The sequence below is a fragment of the Ascaphus truei genome, chromosome 11, assembly GCF_040206685.1.
Source record: "Ascaphus truei isolate aAscTru1 chromosome 11, aAscTru1.hap1, whole genome shotgun sequence".
Taxonomy (NCBI): Eukaryota; Metazoa; Chordata; class Amphibia; order Anura; family Ascaphidae; genus Ascaphus; species Ascaphus truei.
Genome location: NC_134493.1, coordinates 60,370,397 through 60,392,772, shown reverse-complemented (window position 1 = coordinate 60,392,772; position 22,376 = coordinate 60,370,397).

The window sequence follows — 22,376 nt, the reverse complement described above, 5'->3', positions numbered from 1 at the left end:
TACATAGAATAATATGTTTACTATGAATTAATATAGCGAAATTTCCCCTGAATTTGCTGATATAATTACTCTATATACACACCCAAACATTACAAGGAGCCTACAGTATATAATTTGGGCCATAAATTTGTGCTTTTTTGGCAGTACTTATGAATAAGATATATGTCTGTACAGGTAGACTTATGAATAGAATAGATATTTGCATCATAATTTAATGTCACAATAGAGGTATAATTAATATATGTTGGGCTCACGTATCTGTTTTTATCTACAATAACTAATCAAATATTTATGTCTAAATGCACGTTTTTCGTTAACACAATGTATTTTATTGATTATTGTATAAATTGAATATATACACTGTTATAATTTAACACATGAGTAGATATATTATATTCATATATTATAGGATTATAGTGGGAATTTATCTCAATTCACTATATTAATTAAAAATCAATATTTTGGGTGATTACATAGTAATGTTGAAATATAAGAACATTATCACTAAATTAGAATACATAGAAAATGTAGAATCTATATAAGTTCACAATTTCTTTGGGTACACTTTCTCTATTAAGTGTTTATAAACACACATATTCTTAATCATGAGGAAATATGTCCATATACATACACAATACGAGCTCTCCTATAAAGAGTAAAAATGAAAAATCTCCATATTCCCTCAATCCATAATTTATGAATACATAATATGGGGACCTACAGATATTAGGGAGAAATCCCAAAGTTATATACAATGAGCATTATGCTCAAGTCCTATGGTAAACTATGTAAATGTCATATGATCTATATATAAGATTTAAACATAAGCTTAACCTAATAACAACTTTAAAGAACTCTGCAAATGATTATATATTATACAAATTCAATTGGCATTCAGGTGATTTTTGTATAAAATGACTTTATTCATCTTAAGAATGTAAATATTATGTTATATGGTATTATTTCTCCTCGTTTAACCATTTAAAGGTTGGATATACAAATTAATGTAATTATATATGTACATAATGGTCTCCATAATTCCCTCTGATAAATCTCTATACCCACACTGATTGTTTATGTAGTTGGTGTAAAATATCCTATAATACTATAATTGCCAGTATATGTTGTTCAGTTAAAAATATCCCTTATATTTATATATATCACTAATACTTTGTAGTGTTTATATAACTGAATGCTGTGTGTATATAGTTGTTCTCTTTTCTCAATTAATCAGTAACACATGATTCAGGTAGTGTTAGGAGCTGCTACATGCAGCGATTCTAATTATATATGACACTGACAAGAAATAACCAATCATGTTCCACGTAGTGAAATTAGTTTATTAAGATTGAGCCAATCATTTTGGGGAGGTACATATAAATACCCTGGTAGGGATTAGGTAATTATTAGCAGCCCCTGACGAAGCCCAAGTGGAGAAACGTGTAGGGCCAGCGTTGATTTGCAGCAGAGAGAGAGACACGCCGAGGAGCCTGTGTGGAGAGACATTCACGAGGAGCTCCGGCAGTGATCCCCTGCATTGGCAGACAGTGAAGCTCGCGAGAGCCGGGCCGCGTCACACACCGCATCACACGCCACGGTCGATCACGTGACACGGAAGTAGCGGAGATTGCGGAGAGGACTGGTAACCGGCGCTTCTACACGAGTGTGAGAGACTCGCTAAACACTCTCTACTGCTTGATATTTACTCACAAAATGTGAGTTGATTACCTATATTTTATTGAGGCTTTTTTTAGATTAAAAGGTTTTACACATATTTTGTTCCCTTCCATTATTTCCTCCCCATCCCCCCCCCCCTCTTGTGAGATCCATCCTTAGAGATACGTGAGTGCCAGAGACAAGAAGTGCTTGTAGCAGCTGCAGTTCCCGTGGAGAAGAAATCTGGAGATCCTGCAGTTAAAGAAGAATACAGTTAAAGCTACGTTCGCGAGTCCCTTAGAGGATTACAGGCTCATACTTATCCTATCTGTGTAAGCGCATCCCTTACCATCTTAAAGTCTATGTATTATTAGATATACTGCCCTATGATCTCTTTTTGTGTTTTTTCTCTTCTCTGTCATATTTGCGCTTAGGTCACTCTTCTACAGATCTTCTAGGCGGCGATTGTGGAGCCGCAGACCTAAATTGGCTGCAGTGTGTAGGGATAGGTGTACACCAGGGTATGTACCTCATTTAAAAATATTAGCTCTCTAGGTGGTGTGAATTATATCTTCCACAGGAACAAACTGTTTAGATTTGCGCTGTGTGTTTCTTTTCTTTCTATATATATATATATATATATATATATATATATATATATATATATATATGTATATATATATATATATATATATATATATATATATATATATATATATATATATATGTATAGGGATATGTATATTTATAGGGATTGTTATTATATATATACTGTATATATATATACAGTATATATACTGTATATATATACATATATTTATTTATATTCATGAATTTATTTATTTATTTAGATTTATTTATTAATTGTGGGGCTGCTGTGCGTGAATATTTAGATTTATTTTTATTGTGGGTAGCGGGGGTGGGTGAAGGGGGTGTTTGGCCTTTGGTGTGAGTTTAGGACTTGCGGGGGGGTTGCGGGTGCACTTAACCAATTCATGACCGTAGCAGTTAATACCGCTACGGTCGTGGAGGGGTTAAGTGCACCCGCTACCCCCCCGCAAGCCCTAAACAACCACCGTTGGGGCTAATGCCCCCTTCACCCACCCCCACTACCCACAATAAAAAAAATTCACACACAGCAGCAGCACAATTAATAAATAAATCTAAATAAATAAATGAATAGAAATAAATACATTTAAAATACATTTTTATTCATAGTGTAGATGTGCAGGGGGTCTCCGGAGCTGAACCGCTGTGGTTTTAGGTCTGGGGACCCCCTGCTCCCTGAGATACAGGCCCCTTTAGGGGGTGCTGGTATCCCTCTGCTTGGTTTACAGGCCGCGGTCACGTGATCGGGAAATCTAAATGCAGAGGGATACCGGCACCTCATAAAGGGGGCTGTATCTCGGGGAGCAGGGGGTCCCCAGACCTGAAACCAACGCGGTTCAGCTCCGGAGAACCCCTGCACATTTACACTATGAATAAAAATTTATTTTAAATGTATTTATTTATATTCATTTATTTATTTAGATTTATTTATTTATTTTTTGTGCTGCTGCTGTGTGTGAATTTTTTTTATTGTGGGTAGTGGGTAGTGGGTAGTGGGTGTGGGTGTGGTTATTTACACGGGATCCCCCTCCCCACATTTACATACAGTACACTGCACTCAGAAACACAGGCAGGGAGATTTAACTGACACAATAGGAGGAGGGGGGCTTACACAGATTAGTCAAAGCAGGGAAGTTTAGCAGACACAATAGGGGGAGGGTTTTTTACATAGATTACAGTCAAGGCAGGGAAGTTTAACACACACAATAGGGGGAGGGTTTTTTACATAGATTAGTCAAGGCAGGGAAGTTTAACACACACAATAGGGGGAGGGGGTCTTACACAGGTTACAGTCAAGGCAGGGAGGTTTAACACACACATTAAAAATATGTATTTAATGTATTTATTGTTTATCTGCCTTAATCCTTCATTGCCTTAGCGGCTATCAGCTATGGTAATGAAACAGCATTTCTGTATTTTTAATAATATTGTGCAGGAGCAGGGGGTCCCCTGAGCATTAATTTCTGGCTCAGGGAACCCCCTGCTCACTGTACAATATTATTAAATATACAGAAATGCTGCTTCATTACCATAGCAAATAGCCGCAAAGGTAAAGAACGATTCTTTATTGATGTGTGTGTTTTATTTATACTGTAGATGTGCAGAGGGTCTCTGGAGCTGAACCGCTGTGGTTTTAGGTCTGGGGACCCCCTGCTTCCCGAGATACAGGCCCCTTTATGGGGTGCCGGTATCCCTCTGCTTGGATTACAGGCTGCGGTCACGTGATCAGGACCTTTAAATGCTGAGGGATACCGGCACCTCATAAAGGTTATTATTTTTTGATTATTGAAGCTCGGCTAACACGGTACTGATACTTCTATATATATATATATATAATCAAAAAAAAAAAATAGATGATACCGTTCTGTGGCTAACGAAATGCTTTTATTTGTGCGAGCTTTCGAGATACACTGATCTCTTCTTCCGGCGATGTTACAATGAATAAAGCAAAAGGTAAACTTAAAAACAATGTCTCTTGGAATGTTATCTGTGCTGTGCCTTCCCCCGGTGTGGATGTGTTTAATGGCTAGAGGTGTTAAATGGTTACTGAAAGCAAGTGAAGAACGAGTGTGTATGTGTATCAGTGTGAATAAGAATGAATGGAGAGCCCACAGTATATACAGTGCTTTACACAAGGTGTGTGTGGAGTGGGACTGGATATAAATGGTGTGGGTGGGTGTGGAAATGTGAGAGTTAGTAGCACAACTAAAAGTGTGTGTGGATACTTAGTGGTCCCTATTGGTGTATAGGGATGGAAAAACAAGGAGTATTAGTATGTGTGAGAGACAGCTGTGTGTGCATACATATAGCACAGTATGTACAGACATGGCCTTTAGCGCTTATGGGACGAGAGTTCACTACTGTCAGTAATGACTCATAAAATTTCGATCTCTGTTTAGGCCACTGCTAAGTGTCCCGAACAGTTGCATAAATTTGTATTCATGCAACCGTCTCTCTTTCGGGGTTTTAAGATTACCTTTGAGTATGGCAACCCTCAGATCGTTCATCTTATGGCCAGAGTCAGAGAAATGTTCGCCAACAGGACTGTCTCTTGTACCGCGTGTGATGCTGTGGCGATTCAGGTTCATTCTCTTGTTAAGCCCCTGCCCTGTCTCACCTATGTAGTAGCAGCCCCCTGGGCATTTCATGCACATGATGAGGTACACGACATTGCTGGAAGAACAGGTGAACCTTCCTCTGATTTTGTATTCCCGATTCCTGTGTGCTATTTGTATTGTGTCCGCTGTGTAGAGCATTGCGCAGGTTTTGCATCTTGGGTCCTGGCATGGTTTTGTCCCACATTCAGTTGTACTGCTGAATACTTTACTCCACACCATAATATTCTTGAGATTATGGGGTTGTCTGTATGATAATAAGGGTGCTTCAGGGAAGACCTGTTGCAGTCATGTATCTTCCTGGAGGATGGGTTGTAGTTTCCTGGTGATCTTGCGTAGGGCTCCTAGGTGTGGGTTATATGTGACCACCAAAGGTACCCTGTCGCTTGTCTCCTTCTGTTTGTATTCAAGGAGATCACTTCTTGGTATTCTGGTGGTTTTGTGAATTTGCTGGTCTACAATTCTGTGGTTATATCCACGGTTTATAAAGTCTGATCGCAAGGCTTTAATCCGCTGGTCTCTGTCTGCTGTGTCGGAGCATATCCGGTTGTATCGTATGGCTTGACTGTAGATGGTTGCATGTTTGGTGTGTGTCGGGTGGAAGCTGTTGTCCCTCCAATAGCTGGCTCTGTCTGTAGGTTTGCGGTATACAGAGGTCTGTAGTTGGTTGTTCTTTATAGTAATGGTGGTGTCTAGGAAATGTACTTCATCCGGGGAATGGGTGAGTTTGAGGTTGATGGTCGGGTGGAAAGTATTGAAGTTGTCATAGAACTGTAGGAGGTCCTGTTCGCCAGAGGTCCAAATCAGGAGGATTTCATCGATGTAGCGAAGGTATGTAAGGGGTTTCAAGTGACAGGTGGACAGAAAGTCACTTTCCTGTTTTGCGCAGAACAGATTGGCATACTGTGGCGCCATCCGAGTACCCGTAGCGGTCCCGGTTGTCTGAAGATATGTGTCATTTCCAAATGTGAAGTAGTTATGGGTCAGAATAAATTCGATGCATTTAGTCACTGTCTCTGTGAGTGGCTCCTGCGGCCCCAGAAAGTATCTGCAGGCTGAAATCCCATCCTCGTGGGGGATGTTGGTATAAAGTGACTCTACATCCATGGTTGCTAGTAGTGTTCCTGTTGGGAGGGGGCCAATTGCATTCAGTTTGTTTAGCAGGTCGGTGGTATCCTGGATATAGCTGGGTGTGTTCCTGACAAGTGGTTTTAGAATGCCCTCCACCCAGCCAGAAATATTCTCGGTAAGTGTGCCAGATCCAGAGATAATAGGGCGCCCAGGGTTGCCCTCTTTGTGAATTTTAGGGAGCATGTAGAATGTGCCAGGTTTTGGGTTAGCTGGTGTCAGGTCCAGAATTTGTTCTCTTGTGCGGATCGGGAGTGTTTTAATGATCCTGTTGAGTTCTCGCATGTATTTTTTAGTTGGATCCTCCTGCAGTTGGGTGTAATACCTTGAATCTGAGAGTTGCCTGTGTGCTTCCCGCAGGTAGTCTGTGGTGTTCATTATGACCACTGCTCCTCCCTTGTCCGCAGGTTTGATTGTTATGTTGCGGTTGGCCTTTAGCGATTCTATGGCTCTCCTCTCCATCAGTGTCAGATTATATGTTTGTTTCCTTACTTTGTCCAGGATGGTGGTTTTGGCGCTGTGTCTGAAGCTTTCAATGTACCGGTCCAATGTGGGGTTGCGTCCAGTTTGTGGGAGCCAGTTGGATTTTTGCTTCTCCCTGCTCATGTGCAGCGGCTCTCCTTCTGCAGTGTTGGCATAATCTTCGTTGTGTCTGTTGTGGAAGAACTCCTTAAGACGCAGCCTTCTGAAGAATTCTTCCAGGTCACTGCACAGCTCAATCTTGTCCATAGGCTTTGTAGGGCAGAATGTGAGACCCTTTAATAATACTGAGGACTCTGCTTGATTAGGTGGGTAGTCTGAGAGGTTAACAGTGCAGTACTGTTCTTGGTGACTGTCAATGTTTGTATTATTAGTTGTTGTGCTGGCTGCTGCAGAGTATCTCATTCTTAGCCTCAGTCTGTGCAGTTTCTTTTCCTTATTGCTAATAAGACCCTTCAGGAGTTTTTCATGGAATGTTTGGAGTCCTCTCCATGTGTCTGTGTGTATTTCTCCTGTCTCCAGGATGCAGTCTATCATCTCTTTTGTCTTTCTCCTGTTGCTGTAACAGATGCTGATCAGATGGTTCCTTAATCTTTCTGAGTTCCTGGTGCACAGTTGTTGGGAGAATTTTGTGTTGTATGTGGTGGCAAGTGGGTTTTTGAGGACGAGTCCTTTTGGGATCAGATGCTCCTTCTTGCATTTGCTGAGGAAGATGATATCGCTGTCTAGTTGTGCCTGTTTTTTCAGTAAATCCTTTAGCTTCATTTGAGTGCGGTACAATCTGGTATCCTCCATATTTTCTTGTAGAGGTATCAGTACCGTGTTAGCCGAGCTTCAATAATCAAAAAAAAAAAAAAAAAATAAATAGATGATACCGTTCTGTGGCTAACAAAATGCTTTTATTTGTGCGAGCTTTCGAGATACACTGATCTCTTCTTCCGGCGATGTTACAATGAATGAAGCAAAAGGTATACTTAAAAACAGTGTCTCTTGGAATGTTATCTGTGCTGTGCCTTCCCACAGTGCTTTACACAAGGTGTGTGTGGAGTGGGACTGGATATAAATGGTGTGGGTTGGTGTGGAAATGTGAGAGTTAGTAGCACAACTAAAAGTGTGTGTGGATACTTAGTGGTCCCTATTGGTGTATAGGGATGGAAAAACAAGGAGTATTAGTATGTGTGAGAGACAGCTGTGTGTGCATACATATAGCACAGTATGTACAGACATGGCCTTTAGCGCTTATGGGACGAGAGTTCACTACTGTCAGTAATGACTCATAAAATTTCGATCTCTGTTTAGGCCACTGCTAAGTGTCCCGAACAGTTGCATACATTTGTATTCATGCAACCGTATATACTGTATATACTGTGGGCTCTCCATTCATTCTTATTCACACTGATACACATACACACTCTTTCTTCACTTGCTTTCAGTAACCATTTAACACCTCTAGCCATAAAACACATCCACACCGGGGGAAGGCACAGCACAGATAACATTCCAAGAGACACTGTTTTTAAGTATACCTTTTGCTTGCTTCATTCATTGTAACATCGCGGGAAGAAGAGATCAGTGTATCTCGAAAGCTCGCACAAATAAAAGCATTTCGTTAGCCACAGAACGGTATCATCTATTTTTTTTTTTTTTTGATTATTGAAGCTCGGCTAACACGGTACTGATACCTCTACATGTATATATATATATATATATATATATATATATATATATATATATATGCAAATACAACTGTATGCTCATCTGCATGTCTTAGGCAGGTCTGCAACCCCGCCTTTCCCCATCATCACCCAGCATACAGCACTTCCACTGCAGCAAGGGATTCTGGGAAATGACATGCAAATGAGCACACAGTGTCACTTTTTGCCTCAAAAACCATTTTTAACATGGTTCCCTATAGGCTTAAGCTTGCTGCATGGTCACAGCTTTGAGCACAGCCAGGGTTAAGGTTCATTCCCAGAAAACCACCCACAGACAGCTGTTTCGACCTTGATTTTTTTTTTTTTTAACTTTTTTATTCAACACATTTTTTTAAGTTTACAGACTTTCTTGGAAACCAAATAAACACACCATAATGACAACAGCCACATAACATTATCAAAACACCAAACCATAATATATCTACATTTTCTTCTCCTTCCTTTCCCCACGGAATACTACTTTTCAAACACAAATACACACACTTTCATCCCATTCTGTCGCCATTCTTCCTTCCCAGCCATCCTTCCCTTCCATACATCAGAATGTAGCTTCCTGATCATATAATCATCCTACAACAAAGCTTTGCGTAAAAAACGTTTAACCTTACATCTAATTATTTCTTCTGTTCCAGTAACTTCTCTAACTGAAACTCGATATTACATGTAATACATTTACCTTTTAATCTACGTACTTCCTCTCTACCCAACCCTGTCTTGCTAAGCTGTGTCTTTAGCCATTCTAGTCTATGCTTGTCCATCACGTTGCCTGCCCACATGTTTATTCTATTTAACTCTTGTTTTACATACCCCTCCCTCTCCTCCCTCTCCACGCTTATCTGACTTTTTTGTGAGGATGATCTATTACTCTCACTACTCTCTTTCTCGCTCACCTCTCCCCTAGCCTCTTTTATTTTAACCCACTGTACATGCTCCTTTTTTAATTCTTCATATTGCTCTTTTGTCAGCTGTTTTCTTTGGTACATCAATTTTTCCAATCTTTCTATTATCTGTTCATCACTACTCCCCCCATGCTGCTTCCGGAAAATACCCACCCAAAACAGAACATCTCCCACTGCGTTCTCAAAATGTTCCATTTTCTCTTTTAGGGTTACCTTCCCTGATACTTTTCCAACTTTACCCTCTACACCCTTCTCTCTAGGCTCCACTTTACTCTGGCTATCCTTATCTTCCTTTGTTTCTATCCCTTGCGACGACTCGTTTTCGCTTCCACTAACAAACCCTTTACACTTACTCTTTCCCTCTTTACCTTTTCCACTCGCACCACCAGGGCCTGCCTTCTGCTCAGTTTCTTGCGCTTCCCTATCTAACTTCTTATTTTCCTCTTTTCCTTTACTCACGGTCTGTTCCTCTTCCCCATTCCTGTCAATACAGGACAAATCCAGCGCACAAAACTTTGACTTCATCACCCTATCTTGCCGTAGCTCACTCTTCCCCTCCCCTTCAACTGTACAAACATCATTGTCACTTTGTAAACTTCGTTTTTGCGCCCCTTTCTTGGGTCCGGTCGTGTCCATTATTTCCACTTCCACCTCCCCCTCTATTGGGCCACTCTCTACCATTTCTTCCCTTCTTAAATCCTCCTCATACATTGCTGTTATAGCCGGATCAAGCCCTCCATCTTGGGAACTCTCCATCTCACAAATTCCCTGACCCTCCACTGTCTCTTCCTCTTCTTCTAGCACAATGCCCCCTTTTGCTGCCAGGGCATATGACCTTTTTGTGCACTGCCTTGCCAAGTGTCCTTCCTCTCCGCATAGATGGCATCTCTTAGGGACTCCACAGTTGGCTGCAGTATGTCCCTCTTCCCCACAATTACGGCACACAATTCCCGTTTTCGTGCAACCCTCCTTTGTATGTCCATAAGTGTGGCAATGCCTGCAATATAGCGGCTGTCCCGGGTAAAACAAAAAACCTCTGTCCCCTCTGATATTAAACATGGCCGGTGGGTGCGTCACTCCTCCTGCACATGATGGATCCCGTCTGAACCGTACCCAGAAACGTCTCTTCCCTTTAAACATGCGATACGGGTTTTTAAGTTCTTCACCTCCTCTGATCATTTCACAATACCTTTTCAAAAAAGTCACAATCTCCTCTTTCCTTGCATACGGATTGTACATGTGAATTACAAGTGGTCTCTCCTCCAGCATAAAACTTGGAATTACCTTGATGCCATATAAGACCGGATCACCAGACTTCTCCTTGCACTTTTCAAAAGTGCACCAAACATCCGCTTCTTGATGACAGGTCAGGTCATAAATCCCCTGTGCAGAGAAATCCTGAAGGCAGAAGATCCTCTCAGCATCCAGACCAATCAATTGCTTCAGGACCTTCTCCACTATCCACTGCAGGTTTACTCGACATTTCTCGGTCTCCTCGATCAGGAACCGGATGGAATTGCACATTCCAGCTTGCGACGTCATCTCCGCTCTCCCAAGCTCAGGTGCGGCACCCCAAAAGCAGCAAGGGACTTTAGCCAGTAAAGGCAATGTCCCAGGGCAAAGGTGCCGGCCCCTCACTTCCGCATCTGCTCGCTCAGAACCGCTTGCTCAGGATCACTCCTCTCAGCTCGAGATGGCGTGCCCCCCCAAAAGCAGCAGGAGTCTTTAGTCCCCGAAGGGACGATGACTCAAGGCCAAGGGGACACAGTCTCAGCTACACAGCTGTTTCGAACTTGATGGGTCTCATCAGTGTGGGGTTGATTTTAACTGGGTATACATGAGAGGCTATGGGATAGGCTAAACCATAATACTGAGTTAAGTTATGGTGAGTAAAAAAAGTGACAAAAACCCTCCACAGGAAAGCAAATATGCAAATACAACTGTATGCTCATTTGCATGTCTTAGGCAGGTCTGCAACCCCGCCTTTCCCCATCATCACCCAGCATACAGCACTTCCACTGCAGCAAGGGATTCTGGGAATTGACATGCAAATGAGCACACAGTGTCACTTTTTGCCTCAAAAACCATTTTTAACATGGTTCCCTATAGGCTTAAGCTTGCTGCATGGTCACAGCTTTGAGCACAGCCAGGGTTAAGGTGCATAATGATAGTGCCTATGATACTATAGGCCGGCGATGGCCCTCGGGTATTACCCGCAGGTGTCCCCGCGGGCCTGCAGTACCAATTCTGTGCCCCCAAAAAATAATTTAAAAACACATACACTGGCGACACACTTTATTCGAGCTCGGCTAGTCCCACGAATTCGGGTATACCCGGGTGTATTGAGGTTTGTGACTGTTTTCTGCCCGAGTGCATTGAGGTATTTTCCAGGCAGGGATTGAAGCATTTTATTCTCGCTGGCTGCAATACTGCACAGTATATATATATATACTGCATTACAATTCATGAATTTATGCCATCTGGTAGACACGCGAAGCATTGCAGCCTATTAAATCCTAATCATTATTATTTAACAGATCAGCCGCCCGTCAGCCAGGCATGAACCCAGGCTGGGAAGGCAAACGCAACGGGGCTTGTCAGAGGTGAGGAGCGGCGCATTCCAGGTATCTGCCAGGTACATACTGGGTATTTGCTCGAATAAAGTGTGTCGGTGCAGTACATACTTCTAAATAAATACCCCCCCTAACACATACAGTATAGTAATCTGCACAATTACTATTTTCCACAAATGGATAATAGTGCATTTGCCCATTTAAAACACATAAAGAACAATAAATACATTAAATACATATTGCACTCACCCATGTCCGGCTGCCACGATGAAGGCCATCCTCATCTTCATCACCGTCCATGCCTCCTCCGATGCTGCAAAACACACACATGAATAAAAACAGCCTATGTAATGTCCCCTAACCCCTTAATCACCATAGCGGTTATTAACCGCTAGTCATTAAGGGGATAACCCACCCCCACCCACCACTCGGGAGGCCTAAATACCCTCCCCAACTACCCCCCACCCCATGAGGCCTAACCACCCTCACCCACTTACCCAGGCGGGGGGCCTACCCACATACCCTTGGGGCCAATACCCCATCCCCCAACCCCAGTACCCACAATAAAAACAATACACAGCCCCACAATAAACATCATTATATTTATTAAATACATAACCCACCCCCTGTGCCCCCCCCATACATACATGATTTATTATTTTACATACAGGGTTAATACCCCAAGCCCACGGGAGTCCCCGGTGGGCCTGACGGGTGTCCATAGACCTCACAGTAGCCCAGCACCATGTTTCAAACAGGGTCTGGAGGCCTACGGGTGGTCCCCGCCAGGCGCCATGGTCTACCAGGTTGTCTCCGCGGGTCACCGTGGGCCACAATGGGGTCTCCACAGGTAGGCACGCGGCTGTCTGGGGGGCCACGGGTCAGACCCACAGGTGTCTGAAGGGCCTCGGGTGGTTCCCACGGGGGTCTGGGGGCCCTCGGGTGGTCCCTATGGGTCCACGGTGCCCCCACAGCACATGTGGGGCCACCAGTTCTTCCCCGCAGGTGTCCCTCATGGACCCGGTAGCTGTTTACACGTGAGAAGCCCGAGGAGAACTCGGGTGGTCTCCAGAGGTCCCCCGCAGACCTGAGGAAACAACCCTGTATGTAAAAAAAATAAACCTGTCCTATACATTAAATACATCAATCCCACCCCCGCCCCCCCCCCCCCAAACACATACAGTACAATAATGTGCAAAATAACTATTATCCAGATAGGGATAATAGATTATTTGCCCATTATTAAACACATTAACTAGCATAATAAAATAAAGAAAGTTCTACTAACCTAATCAATATGTTACCCCTTCGCCAGCAAATTCTGTGTCCTCCGTTGCCAACAAAATACATAGCCAATACATTACAATTACATTCTGATATCAATTAAACCCTCAATCACCTTATCGGATAATAACCGCACAGGTAATTAAGGGGTTAAGCCACCCTGGCCCGATACCCACCCTTCACCCATTAATTTGTACAGTGGCTTCATCATGCAACTATATATATATATAGATAGATAGATAGATAGATAGATAGATAGATAGATAGATAGATAGATAGATAGATAGATATGCAGCAGCAGGCACTTCAAAGGCTAGGTGTTAGTCAGTGCTTGTTCAATAGAGATGAATAGTGAACATGGTGTCCCACCAGGAGACAAGAACAGCACTCAAAGGTATAATGCAAAAAAAATGTATTAAACACAAAGAACAGGCACAAACAGTCCAACATTTCGGTCCTGTGACGCCCCTGAGGAAGGTTCTATACAGGACCGAAACGTTGGACTGTTTGTGCCTGTTCTTTGTGTTTAATACATTTTTTTTGCATTATACCTTTGAGTGCTGTTCTTGTCTCCTGGTGGGAACCATATGACGAAAATGTGACGTCATGGGCTTATAAAAGCCTATGTCGTCTCATTTTGAAGCCAGACGCCGAGGTGGACGGACCTCCAGAAGGAAGAGGAAGAGGGCATGGCAGCCGAAGGAAAGAAGACCCCCTGAAGACCCCAGAAGAACAAGCAAGAACATGAAGAACACGTAAGAACACGGATGAAGAGCCCGTTCACGCTTTGGATTACAAAATAAAGTCTTGGTTTATTTTTTTATGGTTTTTTTTGTAAGGTGCCCCACGCTCCCGCACTACCTCCGCTCACGCGCGGAGCTTCCTCGGAAGGGTCTTCTCCTGTGTGTCGCGTGGCACGCATGCGCATAGCCCCGACGTCACCCGATGCCGCAGGTGTTGTCTCCGCCCCCAAGATGCGCCGCAAGTAATTGGCACCTGGCGCATGCACGTGACTCCTGGCAGTAATACCTGGTAAGGTTAGGTTTGCCAGGAATCATCACGGGTCTTCCCCCCACACATGCTGTGCAGTGAGTCAGTGAAGGTAGTGTCATCAGGCTCTGTGTCCAATTAGAGACACAGGTGTGGTGCCTACTGAAGCTACTTACTGCATAGTACTTCCTGAATTTAGCAGTTCCTCTCCACTCTTGAGAGAGGATAGTCTATCCCAGCAAGCTGCCAGGGCCCTGGCAAGTTTGTGGCCCTCCCTCTGGGAGAGGTGGGAGACTATTACTTTTTCTCCATCAGGGAGTAAGAGAAGAGCACGGACATCATCTAGGGCCCTGACTAGGAGTGTTGTCCAGGGACATCCTTTGGGTGATGGCCTGCAGATGTGCTGCTAGCACATTGCTGTATGATGGGCATTCTGCCATGTACTGATGCAAGTAAAGTATTCCTGTGATTCAACATACTTCTCGCCTAAGTCTTGTAAGGAATTCACACCTCAGTTTACTGCTTACCTTGCCTCACAGACCTGTGCAGTCCTGGAACACTCCCTCTGGTATCTACTGCAGCTGTGCAAGCTATCACTGCAACCTAGCCTTGTACTCACTCATTGGGGCAGTGCCTTCACACCCTCCTCCGGGGATTGGCCCGCTGGCCTTTAAGTACTGCATCCCCACAATCCTTCTCTGCCGAGCATAACCCTTCCTGGTTTTTACAAGTGTTCTGCCACAAGCCCAATGGCTTGGCTCTGTTGTGTTCTAATCTCTCTAGTTCTATTCCCTAGTTCATGCAGAGTTCTGTTCCTGTCTCCTGTGCTGAAGCGGAGTACTCTCCTTGTTGACTTCAGCTCCTTGTTTCCTGAGACCGGCTGCTAGTGTCACGCAGCGGTCTGTTCCTGTCTCCTGTGCTGAAGCGGAGGTTTCCCCAGTGTTGTCTTCAGCTCCCTGGTTCCTGGGGCCTGCTGCTCATTCTCTATTGCAGAGGCTGTGTCCTGGTCCCTGTGCTGAAGCGGAGGATTCTCCAGCCCGCTCAGGACTCTTGCGCTGAAGCACTGATTTACCACTGCTGCCAGGCGGTGTGCCCACTCCGGTCTACCTATCACTTATTGAGACCAGTACCATGGGCCATGGTCGCCGCACACACAGAGTCCACTCCCGTGCTCACGCTCCTAAGCTGAAGCGGGGAATTCCTGACTACCTGTTGCTGAACTCCTGCTTGAACAACGTTTACCCTGATGTCTCCGGTCCTGACCCTGGCTTGTCCACTGACGATGCTGCCTTCTCCAGTCCTGATGTAGGTTGAACAAAGAGACAAAGGTGCACTGCCAGGGAGTCAGGTGGTGCAAAAATCGAATCCATTTATTTCAGAACATCTCTGATAAAAAACATAGCCCCAGGGGGGCAACAAACAACCTCCTACACGTTTTGGACGGGTAGGTCCTTTATCAAGGAGTGTGGAACATATTATGAACAGGGTATCCTATATACCCCCATAAAACGAGGCTAAATCAATTCACCTGATAAGAATTACCTCAAAAAACCCCATTGCGCATGCGCGTGACGTCATGGAGGGCGCCACCGTCGCAACTAAAAACATCCCCATCTTGGCACGCCCCCCCCCCCCCCCGTGCCGCGCGCGCACTCAATAGCCACGCGCATGCGCAACCACGAGAGGACTATCTGATAGAGCAGTTCCCAGCTGAACCGCAATACTAAACACTCCGTCCCAACCTTACCGCGCATGCGCGTGACGTCACGCGAGGCATCACCGTCTAAAGAAGGCAACAGCTGACGGGTACGCCCCCGCCCGCCACGCACACGCGCACCCAGGGGAAGTACACAGAATGAATAGCTGCATGTACATAGGGCAACTGAGTGCTACTCTGTCTCCCAAGGTCCGCCCCTCACGACCTCCCATAGGAGAAGAGGCGCCGCCACTAGACCAATCAGCGATTGGGAAGTGCAACTGACACTCCCCCCCCACTGGACGTCGCTCCTGACGGCCCTGGAAGACCTAAAAAAGCAATACAATGTTTCTAAACAACATATCTTAACACCTTCCAATGAGACATAATGCCCTTAGTTGTAAATACTGGGCTGTAAAATGACAAAAACTATATCCTATCTAGACAGATAACCCCTCTCCACACAATATCATCCCACAATGAAAATATGTAAAAACAGCATTAAATGATTCTCTAGACAATAGTCAGCTATAAATAAATACAGATACATAAATTCTAACCAGAGTATAGTGATATCCATATAAAGCCACTAGACACTATCATAGAATTAATGAAAAAATGACTATGGATATCCTATTTCTCTAGTAAGTATGCATCCTCCCTGGAGTATGCAATATTGAACGTACAATGTTAATTAAAATAACAATACTCATGCATGCATCATTAAATCTTCAATGAAATCAATGAAAATAATTTCTATCCTCCATTACAAGTATAAGACTAAAATTGTGGAGAAAAACAGGCACAATGATAATGATCTAACCAGTGTCGAATCTCAAGCAGAACAATATCAATAGAATTTAATTCAAGAAAATATATATGGATGGAATTTAATTCCAAAAATGGCTCAAGTTCCACTCAATATTCAGACCGCAGGGGGCTCTAGTTTGTAACATAAAAATCCAATAGGCCTCCCAGCGGTCCAGAAGATTGAGCAAGTCACCTTTTCTATCATTCAAGAACACCCTTTCAATGCCCCTCACTGTGAAACCTTTTAACCCTCCTTTAGCACACGTAGAAAAATGCTTTGACACTGGGTGTGATTGGTCCAGTTTTCTAATTAACCTTATGTGTTCTAGTATCCTAATCTTTAAGGACCTAGTTGTTCTTCCTACGTAATTAATTCCACACTTACACGTAAGAAGATATATCACGTATTGTGTGTCACAATTTATAAAAGTTTTAATAGGAAATGACCGCCCGGACAAAGCACTTACAAATTGGGTTGAGGGTACCATAAACTGGCAGACTTTACATCCTCCACATCTGAAGGACCCCTTTGTGATAAATTTCCTAGTATTAGTGGGAGTATTAACGTAGCTTGGAGCCACAAAGGAAGCTATTGTCTTGGCTTTCCGATACACAAATCGAGGACCTTTTGTTACAAATTTTTTTTTTTTACAATTTTTTTTTTTTTTTGAGGGCTCAAATCCCATTGAGTTTAATCAAGATATACCTGTTATTTCGGAGGCAATGGGGTCATCTGTGTTAGCCTTTAGGGGGGCTTTTGACTATCAAGATCTGTTGGATCTGGAAGAATTGTTAGGAGACCAAAATGAAAATCAGGAGGGGACATTTGTCCCAGAATTCAGTTCATGGAGGTCCAGCCTCAAAAGGGGCTCACACTTTTATCCCCAATTTTCCAAAAGTCCGTTCTTAACCACCTTTGAGAATTTAGTTATAAGGGACTTGCGTATCTTGGCAGATGGCTTTTCAGGTTCATATGTGACGAACCATAAGTTGAACAGAGAAGAAAAACAGGCATTATTATCCCTACAAAAAAATTCTATGATTGTAATTAAACATGCGGACAAGGGGGGACCAGTGGTGGTGCAGAGTAGGGCTGCCTACCTCAAGGAAGCCTATCGGCAATTTGGGGATGATACTACCTTCTCTGTACTACCAAGTGACCCCACAGAGGGGTTCCTCAAAGCTTATAAAGAACTGATAGAGATGTGTGAAATCACTCAAGTGTTGAATAAAACTGAAAGAGCTTTTCTCTGGAACCCCAATCCTATTATCCCTGTCTTTTACCATTTCCCAAAGGTCCATAAGACATTGGTCGACCCTCCGGGGAGACCAATCGTTTCGTCTATTGGATCTTTGGGAGATGGTCTTTCGAAATACATCGATCAATATTTGCAGCCGTTTGTGCGAGCTTTTCCCTCATTTTTGTTGGATTCAGGGGAGCTGATCAAACAATTAAAATCTGTAAAATGGGGAACCCAATCGTGGTGGGTAATGTTAGATGTCACATCACTGTATTCTGTTATCAGACATGATCTGGTGGTGGCAGCTGTCAAACATTTTATAGGGGTTCCAGATAGTAATCACTTTCATACTGCATTTATTTTAGATGCTATTAATTTTTTACTCACTAACAATTATTTTTTGTTTGATCACAAATTTTACTTACAATGTCAAGGCACTGCAATGGGCGCAAGCTATGCACCGGTGTATGCTAATTTATTTATGGGGTGGTGGGAATCACAATTCATTTTCACGAGCACGAATAAGTTTAGGAAACACATCACGTTTTATAAGAGGTTTATCGATGACCTCATTCTAATTTGGGAAGGAGATTTGGTCACTTTGCATGCTTTCTTTGATTATATTAATCTCAACACTAATAATTTGAAGTTCACGCACAAACATGATTTACACCATATAGACTATCTGGACCTTCGATTATTCATTGACATTGACAGGAAAATACAAACGGAAACATTTAGAAAGCCTAATTCAAAAAATATGTTATTGAGAGCAGACAGCTGCCATCCCCGTACGGTCATTAAAGGTATCCCCAAAGGCCAATTCCTCAGACTGAGGCGAAACTGTTCCACAGAGGAGAGCTTTGCCAGGCAGTCTGGGGAATTGAGCCAACGATTCCAACAACAAGGTTATAATGCTAAAGAGGTGACTAGGACCATGGATCAGGTTTCTAAGGTGGACAGAGAGACTATTGAATGTTCAAGTTCATACTGGGTCAATTGAGGAAGATAAGGCTAGGGACAAGAAAGGACAATAAGGCAATTTGGATAAAGATACACCACTTATGATCACACAATATAACAAATGTAGTCAACAAGTCCAAAATATTATTCGCAAACATTGGAACATTTTGTCATTAGATGCGAGCTTAAAAAAAATTGTAACAAAAGATCCTCGATTTGTGTATCGGAAAGCCAAGACAATAGCTTCCTTTGTGGCTCCAAGCTACGTGAATACTCCCACTAATACTAGGAAATTTATCACAAAGAGGTCCTTCAGATGTGGAGGATGTAAAGTCTGCCAGTTTATGGTACCCTCAACCCAATTTGTAAGTGCTTTGTCCGGGCGGTCATTTCCTATTAAAACCTTTATAAATTGTGACACACAATACGTGATATATCTTCTTACGTGTAAGTGTGGAATTAATTACGTAGGAAGAACAACTAGGTCCTTAAAGATTAGGATACTAGAACACATAAGGTTAATTAAAAAACTGGACCAATCACACCCAGTGTCAAAGCATTTTTCTACGTGTGCTAAAGGAGGGTTAAAAGGTTTCACAGTGAGGGGCATTGAAAGGGTGTTCTTGAATGAGTGAAAATGTGATTTGCTCAATCTTCTGGACCGCTGGGAGGCCTATTGGATTTTTATGTTACAAACTAGAGCCCCCTGCGGTCTGAATATTGAGTGGAACTTGAGCCATTTTTTTAATTAAATTCCATCCATATATATTTTCTTGAATTAAATTCTATTGATATTGTTCTGCTTGAGATTCGACACTGGTTAGATCATTATCATTGTGCCTGTTTTTCTCCACACTTTTAGTCTTATACTTGTAATGGAGGATAGAAATTATTTTCATTCATTTCATTGAAGATTTAATGATGCATGCATGAGTATTGTTATTTTAATTAACATTGTACGTTCAATATTGCATACTCCAGGGAGGATGCATACTTACTAGAGCAATAGGATGTCCATAGTAATTTTTTCATTAATTCTATGATAGTGTCTAGTGGCTTTATATGGATATCACTATACTCTGGTTAGAATTTATGTATCTGTTTTTATTTATAGCTGACTGTTGTCTAGAGAATCATTTAATGCTGTTTTTACATATTTTCATTGTGGGATGATATTGTGTGGAGAGGGGTTATCTGTCTAGATAGGATATAGTTTTTGTCATTTTACAGCCCAGTATTTACAACTAAGGGCATTATGTCTCATTGGAAGGTGTTAAGATATGTTGTTTAGAAACATTGTATTGCTTTTTTAGGTCTTCCAGGGCCGTCAGGAGCGACGTCCAGTGGGGGGGGGGGGGGAGTGTCAGTTGCACTTCCCAATCGCTGATTGGTCTAGTGGCGGCGCCTCTTCTCCTATGGGAGGTCGTGAGGGGCGGACCTTGGGAGACAGAGTAGCACTCAGTTGCCCTATGTACATGCAGCTATTCATTCTGTGTACTTCCCCTGGGTGCACGTGAGCATGGTGGGCGGGCCCATCGGTTGTTGCCTTCTTTAGACGGTGACGCCTTGCGTGACGTCACACGCATGCACGGTAAGGTTGGGACGGAGTGTTTAGTATTGCGGTTCAGCTTGGAACTGCTCTATCAGATAGTCCTCTCGTGGTTGCGCATGCGCGTGGCTATTGAGTGCGTGCGCGGTGCGGGGGGGGGGGGGCGTGCCAAGATTGGGATGTTTTTAGTTGCAACGGTGGCGCCCTCCATGACGTCACGCGCATGCGCAATGGGTTTTTTTGAGGTAATTCTTATCAGGTGAATTGATTTAGCCTCGTTTTATGGGGGTATATAGGATACCCTGTTCATAATATGTTCCACACTCCTTGATAAAGGACCTACCCATCCGAAACCCATAGGAGGTTGTTTGTTGCCCCCCCCCTGGGGCTATGTTTTTTTATCAGAGATGTTCTGAAATAAATGGATTCGATTTTTGCACCACCTGACTCCCTGGCAGTGCGCCTTTGTCTCTTTGTTCTACCTACATTTGGATTCCCTACATGGCTGGCACGCCACAGTGGACCCCTACAGACAGCTTAATTGGGTAAGGATCATTTATTTTTTGTTGACCATTATAGCTGAGTACTCTAACCTGGACTGCCTTTATCTTTACTCTGAGGATATCATCCTACATACTGTTATGAGTGACTCACAGGCCATTCCATCATATACACACACTGCTATTCTGGGATCCATGAAGATTGTTCAATGCTGATTTAGTTGTCATAAGATTGGAGCACCCCTTGACCCTCCTTTTTTCTCCAGTCCTGACCCTGCTACGTACGACTACGAACTGCGCAATCCGAATCAGCCTGCGCGGTCTAAGGTCAGTGCTTTTACAACCCCACCTCAGCCACGTGGTCCGACCCAGGTTTGTGGCGAGCACAACCGTGAAAAGACTGGAATCTATTAGGGAGATGCTGAGAGAGATTCTCCTGCAGAGGTTCCTCCCTACAAGCCTGGGGATCTGCAAGAGATGGTGGCGCTGTTGTAAGTACCACTCATGTTCACCTCAGAAGCCTGTCCTGATATTCCCTATACCATCGTGGGAGACTCAGGGCCCCCTGCTGCCAGCAGGTTTGCACCACACTTTAGCCTGTAACCAGTGTAGTATTTCCCCTAGTATACACTATATGAGATTGGGGAGGGGGGTGAGTGTTACATCTGCTTGTGTTGTCTGTATCCTCTTCCCTAGCTGCCCCCTATTTCTGTCCGCTAAGGAGGTGCTGAGGCATGAATTATCTCTGTTACCTAAGTGATCCCTCTGCTGTGCAGTATCGGTAATTTTCCATCTCCTATGGTCCCTGCTGGGCCTGGTACTACTTTCTCTTTGTCTGCTGACAGTATCCCCATCTCAGGTACTGAATACCATCACATGCCCTTCTGCGTGAGAGTCTGCTATGGACTCTCTGATTGGGTTGTTCCATCTATGTATCAGGCTGCGGCTTGGGGAGCCCCATTGGGGTATAAATCATAAATATATTGGGGAACCATTCCTGGGGATGCTATATAAACAGGGTACTGTCGCTACCTACAACACAATAATGGGGATCCTTACCGTATTGTAGACATATTTATATTCTAAACCTATGTACACTATTCACAGTGAGGTCCCTCATCTGCGACTACTCCAGGGACCTGACCTTGTAGAAACCTTACTATACATATATTTGCTATGACATCACTGTTTTAGGAAGAAGTGGGCAGAACTGCTGTATAATTCTGCCTAGTTACCCAGCACCACCTGATAGAGTGTTACTCTGTGTGGGCCCACGCACTTAACCCTTTAAGGCCATACTAATCCCAAAGGGGAATTATACACTCTATTGGTTATTTTACACTTTTGGTTTATGGGGTTGATTACTGTAATAAAGTAAATAAGCATCTTAAATCATGATAGGGATATTAAAATGGCAAAAGAGGTGTTACATGATGAATATGATCCTTTCACTTTAAGTGCAAGAGGAAGCTGAAATGATTTAGCCAGGAAGTAATCTAATGTATAGAGGACTCTCATACACTCCATCATCTAGGCTGTGCTGCAGTGACACCTTGTGGCCATAATGTAAACTGACTCCATTAGAGATGTGTGAAGCCTTCGCCTGAGTTTGCAACAATGCAGAATGTGGCTTCTTAAATGAAAAAGTGATCAATCGATCAGAGCAGA